This window comes from Rhagoletis zephyria, unplaced genomic scaffold, assembly GCF_001687245.7.
Source record: "Rhagoletis zephyria isolate East Lansing unplaced genomic scaffold, Rhagoletis_zephyria_1.1 Rzeph_scaffold_00705, whole genome shotgun sequence".
Classification (NCBI taxonomy): Eukaryota; Metazoa; Arthropoda; class Insecta; order Diptera; family Tephritidae; genus Rhagoletis; species Rhagoletis zephyria.
In genome coordinates, this window is record NW_016157789.1 from 50,476 (window position 1) to 57,227 (window position 6,752).

Genomic DNA, 6,752 nt, shown 5'->3' on the forward strand with positions numbered 1-6,752 from the left:
ACTTTTTCTTGCCACATATACCTGGAAGTGTTTGTGGAAGAATACTGGAACTTGGTATGGAGTTGTGTATACAAAATGTTTCACTTGCTCATGGAAAAAATGTGAGTTATTTAAAAAGGAGGCATGTCTCCTCCCATACATACTAAACATTTCTTAATGCATATCTCTGCAAGGATAGAAAATCTTTGGAAGTATTTTAAATTTGTTATGGAGGTTTATTTTATAGATAGAAAAATTTTATTTAATGGAAAAGGGAGAGCCGGGTTCGGCCTTATAATCTAAAGCTCTCTTGAGGCATTTGCTACAGTAATGAGAAGTGGTATTTTATCAAGGCCAGGTTACTAAATTTGAGTTGGAAATATTAGAACCCGCCGTGGCACTTCCAAGAAGGTTACATGTTTACGCGTCGTATACCTGGAACCATTTTAAGGTAAACTTAGAGGGATTGATATCTTTCGTATGCCTAGCGCGCAGACGAGATTTTATAATTTCATAGTTTTAAACGGCCTAAATACCTTAACTCGCTTAAAAAACAACGAGCTATAACGAAATGGGCACAGAAATAAAATCTAACATTATTAAATTATTTTTCTTATTTGCATAAAAGCGCGGGGTGAAACCCGCGGGTATAACCTAGTTGTTATAATAAATTACAATTATTGTTTGTTACCATTTCGGTCAACCGCGCAAATTATTTATTTAAAAAAAATGTCGTTTAAAAATACCAGATTTTGTTTACTTTTGAATAAGACTTTATCGAGTGCGCTATAAAGACAGGGGTATAAATACTGTAAAGAAATATATTACCTTGTTTATACCTACGCAAGAACCGCATTAACAAAAAGCTGATTTGACTCAACACATATTTCTTTCAACCATTTATACCTGTGTCGTTATAGCGCACTTGCTGAAACCGTATTCAAAAGTAAACAAAATTGTTATTTTTATGCGATATTCCTTAAAGAATTAATTTGCGCGGTGGACCAAAATGGAAGCTGAAAAAATTCAAATTTGTTATAATAATAATTCAGATTTAAAACGGGCCGTATAAAGAAAACCAGCCTTTTTTCACTTCGCGTCAAATGAGTGATTTGTTTATACCTGTTTCTAAGCGATTTGAAAACAAATTCGAGTCAATGCACTTTTGAATTTCTGAGCGTATTGAAAGTTGGTATGCTTCCGTTTTGAATCACATCGAACTGGTGTTGGTATAAACAAGGTATATGTTGAGTCCAATCGGTTTTTTGTTAATGCGGTTCTTGTGTAGGTATAAACAAGGTATATGAAAAAAATTACTTCTCCATGAAAAAATATCGTTATTTTCGTATTTAAAATTAATCGGAATTTTATGGGGGGTTATAAAAACTCGTTTTAATCGAAACTTAGTTTTGCGGCTATATTTGTTATTATTTATTGGCCCAGATGTAAATATTGAATGAACTAACATAATTTAAATATTTATGGAACTACCATTTGTATGCAACCCTGCCTATCATATATTCAAGTAGATGTAATTCGAAAAATTTAAACGGATTTCTTCAAATCAACCTGAGCTGCGGACATATTGCGAATTCATTTTTAAACATTACCCACTACATTATATTAGTATTAAATACTTTCAATAAAGAAACAATTCTTATTAGAACATAAATATGAATTGTTTTATTTTAAATCAGCGAATTTATATTTTTTGTTAATGCAGATAGTGCGGATTTAACGTATTTTATATCCGTTACATGGGGAACATAAATTTAAGGCAGATTGCTATTAACAATTTTGATACAATTTACGATTGCAATCAATTTCTTTCAAAACTATAATCTAAATGATTGCAAGTTGTATTTTTACGATCAAAACAGATTCCAATATTAGGTATATTATGCAAATGCAATCCAATTTGATTTGAGTTATTCAGGTTTAGATACATTTATATTTCTGTGTTTGTATGGAATATTAGTTTATGTCGGGAAACTGGCTTTAGTATAATCTGGCATTCCCTTTATTATTTACAACACAAGGAATTTTTCGATGACCCTTAACAAGAATATTGACTTTCTAGTATCGGAACCATTTCTTTCACGTTTCTTCAACGGCTCGGCGCCAGTGAGTTATTTGCAACGGTATGCCGGAATGCCGCATTATACTAAAGCCAACCTTTGGCATAACCTAATATTCCATACGAACACAGATTTCATTACATACTCAAATTTCACATACAAAACGGAGCATTCATAATCTTTTACTGGTACCAATTTTCGTCGTCGTTATATCATAATCTAATTTTCTCATGGTTCGGTTAGTGGGGCACGTGCGAAATGTGGATTTTCCCAGTTGCAGTACTGCAGTAACTCGACACCTTCCTCACCAACAGCTCTGTCCTCTATAAGCTTCTTAATGAAACTGCAAATGAATGAAAAGAAATAAAAGATGGAAATTTAAGAAAAATTAAATACTATCACAGCGTTTCACTAACGATAATGGTATTAAATCCTCACGACTGCTGCTTTTCCTTTGTACCCAAGCCCAGGTACATGCTGAACAAGCTGTAATGTGCATTTTCGCTCACCTCAACATCGTCGAATTAATTCCATTAGAATGTAGCAATGTATGTACCACAATGTCAGTTAACTCAATTGATAGTCTCGCAAATTGATTGGCAATTATCGCTCGCCTCGGATGACTCCACTCTTCAGTTTGACTTAACTATATACTATAAAATATATAAAAAAGTTGCGTTCCAAATACTTCACGATTTGCAGGTTTTTACAGGAATCTGTTCCAGGTGGCCAGCTTCCATAAAGTTTATTAATGGCGAAAACAGCTTTTCCTCCAAATCCTGTAAAACCTAGAAGTCGTGAAGCATCTGGAACGCAACTACATATTTGTAGTTTAAAAGATATGTGTACGTAGCATACTTTTTAGTGGAATAGCAGCCTGTGTTGACAAACATGGGCTTTTCCTACCAAAACTGGTAGGTTTTTCCATTTGGTAGGTTGGTAGGCTTGATTGGATTTTGGTAGGTTTCGGGACTACGAGTAATAGTTATTTAAGAAAAATAGAAAATATGTATCTGTAAACATTTTAGCAATTTTTTTTTACATGAATATTTCACCGGTGCGTTCGTATAACGGCGGCCGCAAACACGATTCCTCAGTGCAAACGTATACCCTTATTATTGCCATATATACTTTATGGCGTACTTGGTCCAAGATTCCAGGAAAGTCTGCCAATGGGCTTTTACCCAACCATATTCTGGGCGGAGGCCTTCGCAATCGAAGTCTGTGTTCTCGAATTTTATCGCAGAAGGCAAATGAGGCCAGAATAAATATTATGTCAGATATTCATGCAGCGTTAGAAGCCTTAGAGTCTTTTAAAACGGCATCAAGGCTTATGAACTCTTGAATCACCTGGGAGCCCACAATAGCCCACCGCTGTGGAGGGTTCAGGGACATGAAGGGTTTGAAGGCAACGAAAGGACTGACTGTCTTGCAAAGAGTGGAGCCCAAATGCGTTTGCATAGTTCCAAGCCTTTTTGCGGTACATCTAAAGAATACACTGCAGACCTACTTAGGAGCTGGCTGGGAATTGCTGCACACTGGCGGAAGTCGAAGGGAATAAGACAATCAAAGAGATTCATAACTTTTCAGGAGGAACTCCGAAAGATACCTTGAACTTAAAACTCTTACTGGTTATCTGACAGCACACTGCAAGTTAACGTACCGATTGAATTAAAGGGTCTTTCTTTAGAGACTGACTGTAGGTTTTGTGGGCCGTTGAAGGAAGCCCCAGAGTATATTCTATGTGCCTGTCCACGAAGCATAAATAGTATATTGATGCACCATGGGGAAGGATTGTCTTCTCCATTTAAAATTTGGAACATGGTTTCATCAAAAGTGCTGAGCTTTTTAAATAGCCTAATATTGGAGCGATTACAATTAGGATTTAGCACAATATATCTTCTTAGGTCGCAACGCGGGTATCTCCGAAGTAATAATAATAATATAGTCACTTGACACGAATAAAGACGCTCGGGTGTCTTGCGAAAAAAGACGCGTTGGATTCAACATCAGTCCGGAAAAACTCTTTGGGGAATTCGTATACTCGCAAACATAATTGACCGCGAAAATAAGTCTTCTTCGTCTTTCTTCCCCGTCAAAGAGGTTAACGCGTCTTTCTTTGCCCTCGCCTATGTTAAGAGTTCTTCTACGCCGAAATTTTTTTACGCGTCTTTTTTCGCTGTCAACTTTTGAGCTCGCGTCTTTATTCGTATCTAATGACGATATGTATGTATGTACAGTAAAATGAATCGTTATACGCAGCTAATTTGTTTTCATTGTACTAGCTGTGTTTTAGTTTTACTAAATGTTATGTTAGCTATGTTTTTAATAAATTTGACATTGAAAAAAAATATTAAAACTGTAAAAAATGTTTGGTAGGTTTTGGTTGGTTATGGTAGGTAATTTTGGTAGGAAAAAAATGTGTCTGTGGCAACGCTGATAGCAGCCACGACTCGTGTTGACGGTGTGGTGTGGTGAAGCTGCTTGGAGATGGCTCTCTTGTAGTATATTGACTTTTGGTGCTCCAGCAACTGGTTTGTCTATGGCGGAGTTATGACTAAAGTCAATTTGGACTTTTTGAGAACTGGGTTGTTTGTTGCGAAAGCTATTGGCATCACATGTATGCAAATTAGATTTCCAAACGAGCAACTGTTGAATATGGGGAAAAAATGTATATTATATAAGTTTTTCACACACAAAGCAGAAATTACCTGTCGCTCCTCGCCCGCGTAAGCACAATGTCTACCATCTGGAGAGAAAGCGACGGCGCAAACTTTGCCAGTACGGCCAGTTAGTGAATAAATTGGTCGACCTTCTAATAAATCAAGCAATGTTATTGTATCGTCATCGCCGCCAGTCAACAAATTTCCACTTGGGTGAAATGCAGCATTATTCACCGGCGCCGACTGCACTTGATACAACTGTATTAGCTCGCTTTCGGCTATGTCAAATATCTTAACGCGGTTACAACTTAATGCTAAAGCCACCAGATTACCGTCTGGATGCCATGCCAGCTGTCGTCCCATACCTCTTTCCGCGGTTAACGTTCGCACAAATTCGCCTGAAGATGTATCGCAAATTCTTAATGGCTTGTCGTCGCCGCACGATGCAATTAACTGGCCATTAGGGCTGAATTTTGCTGCATCCACCCAATTTGTGTGTCCAGTGAAAGATGTATATTTTGAATCATGTATTTTGATGGCTATTCGCCATTTTTCGAGTCTGCAAACGAATAATCTGACGAAGATGCAAACAAATTCAAGCACATTGTTGCATTCTAACGTACCTTTTAAAAGCTTTAAACTTTTATAATATGAATATTTCTAGTGTCGAAATCAAAACGAAATTTTATAAATAGCATTTTTAAAAAACAATCATCTAATATTTTTCAAGTTTTTGGGCATATATGTTACCATTTGAACAACAAATACTACTAAGTTTTTGAAACTATTTAATGCAACTCAGGTCAAAAAAGCACTGTTTTGACCAAAATAAGCAACTCTAAAAAAGAGATGATCGCAGCTGTGGCTCAGGATGACGTCTATTGCTAAGATATCTCATTTGTATTTGTCCCCCCCTTCGATTAGCCACTTCTCTGCTTGCTAGGTTTGAGCTCTGCTCTCTTGCCAATAAATGCATATATGAATGCAAATAAGAAGTTATATAGCTGAATTCAAAAAGTAAATTAATATCTTTAGATTAATAGCCTTATTCATAAAAAATTAAATAGTTTTAAAAAAGGTTTATAAATTGAAAAATTTATGAAAACGTCAATTCATAAAGCTTTTTAAACCTACTTTATTTTTTATGAATAAGGCCATAAAAGTATGAGGTGGGTTTTGTCGAAGGCTGAGATATGCTCAGCCGCTCCAGAGTCCAGCGAAGGTCCCACTAACCCCCACCAAATAAAACACAATGATTTGTGTATTAAGTCGAACACACCCACACACACACGCGGCTATCTAGAATGCCGGCAACTTGTCGTACAGGGGAGAGCGGAAGATAGAGAGAGAGAGTCGGCAGTCGGTGTCGGAGATTATTCGGTGGGTAATTGTACGGCGACGGGAGTGCTACTGATGACAGCAGATTGGCAGTGGTACCAGTGGTGCCACGAAGCATTTTTAGTGGTAGCCAAATTCCTTTAAAAAAAGGGCTAAAAAAGAGATAAAAAAAGTCGTTGTGGCTAAAAATGGTAGCTAAAATTCTTTACTTACATAATCATATATAAGTATACACGCAATCATTTTCAATAAGTAATGGTATAGAAAAACAATGAACTCTGGAAAAAAGCGAATATTTTATCCAACCAAAAACCTTTTCGTATAAAAGGGGAAATATACGACACCAGCTTGCTGGATCGATCAAGTGATTGTACCATCAAGATCGAAGCATATAACTTACCAGCATGCTGGTACAATATTTATTTCTTTACAAATGAGGTCGAGGAAAGATCGAAATGATTTGAGCAGTGTTGCCACTGGAGTTTAGTTTTAGGTACCAAAATGCCTACCAAATCAGTTTCCAATCTACCAAATTTTTGTTCATCATTAAAACGAAATTTCTTGAATTTACACCCCGTTTTAGCTACACAAATTTACAGTATAATATCGTTTACGGTGTTCATTCATACCAATATTTAAAGTTAAACAAAACCAATTCGGGCTTTTAAATAAAATAATTAACGTATTGCGTAAA

General features: G+C 36.3%; 1 long non-coding RNA gene across 1 annotated transcript; it reads right to left on the minus strand.

The window, feature by feature from the left end:
* Nucleotides 1-1,682: 1,682 nt before the first annotated feature.
* LOC108361152 (uncharacterized) lies at nt 1,683-2,859 on the minus strand. Its single transcript, XR_001847240.1, has 3 exons — nt 2,768-2,859; nt 2,474-2,710; nt 1,683-2,400 (listed from the first exon to the last, which is right to left on the minus strand). It is a non-coding gene; the product is annotated as an uncharacterized LOC108361152 (long non-coding RNA).
* Nucleotides 2,860-6,752: the final 3,893 nt, after the last annotated feature.